A 1,073-nucleotide genomic window follows, 5' to 3' on the forward strand; every position below is an offset into this window, starting at 1 on the left:
GAACTTGGCCTGCGAGCCCCGACGGCGCGGTCTGGGCCGCCCGGCGATCGGGACCCGGCCGTGTGGCCCCAGCGGCCCCCCGCGAGCCCACCAGCCGCCTCCGTGTCGCTGGGGAGGCCTTGGGCCCGCGTCTTTATAGTGTAAGTCGGTGGCTGCCTCTCGTGAAAGCCAGAGCACATAAACAAAGATGGACTGACCTTTTCAGACCGAGTTGAAAATCCCAAGTAAATGACCCGGGTCGGAGGCAGCGCAGACTTCACCTTCCCGCGGGGACCGGCTTTGGCTCGCCTGCTCCCCGCGCTGACATGTTACAGGGCAGAGTCTAGTAGACAGCTGGCAACTTTGCAATTATCGCACAAAGTGAAAATCACTCTGAAACATGTATTCTGTTACACCATTTTCTTGCACAGGCGTCCGGTTTCTGGTCATTCCAGATATTCAAGCATGTTTATTTCCTTCTAAACCGCAGTCCAAATGAATAAAAATGGCCGAACTCAGCTGGTCTTTCAGGGAGACCAGCCAGCTCCCCCCGCCCGGCGACCCCCCCTATTTAAGTTGACCGCCGTGAGTGTCAACTTAAATAGGGGACGCGCCAGTGCTTATTCTTTCGGGGAGGGGTGTGTGGGACCAGTCCTGCGGGCCGGGGTGCCGGGTGCAGCTGCCGGCAGCCCTGGGGTGGGGGGAGTTGGGGCGGTCCTGCCCGTGCGCGCCCGAGGGCCCCTTTTCGAATGTAAATGACCGGTTTCCTTCCTGTGAGTCTCGTTAGACCTGACCTTGCACGTGGGGCTCCATCTGAACTTGCCGTTGGAGTTACCCCAAGAAGGCCGTCCTCAGAAGTGCACATACTTTGTTTCCATGTAGAACTTGGCACCCTGCGAGGGCCAAAGAACCTTCCGAGCGCGCCCCGAAAACCAGCGGCCTAGCCCGGAGGTGGCGCTCGCGCCGCCCTTGGCCCGACCCCGGCTCCATGGTCACCGAACGGCCGAGTCCGGGCCTCCCCTGGGTCTGGGGCGAGAGCCGGCGCTTACGCAACTGCGGCCCCGCGTGCCCATTCATAAAACACCGTTAATTGG

This window comes from Condylura cristata, unplaced genomic scaffold, assembly GCF_000260355.1.
Source record: "Condylura cristata isolate star-nosed mole 26May11 unplaced genomic scaffold, ConCri1.0 scaffold00015, whole genome shotgun sequence".
NCBI lineage: Eukaryota > Metazoa > Chordata > Mammalia > Eulipotyphla > Talpidae > Condylura > Condylura cristata.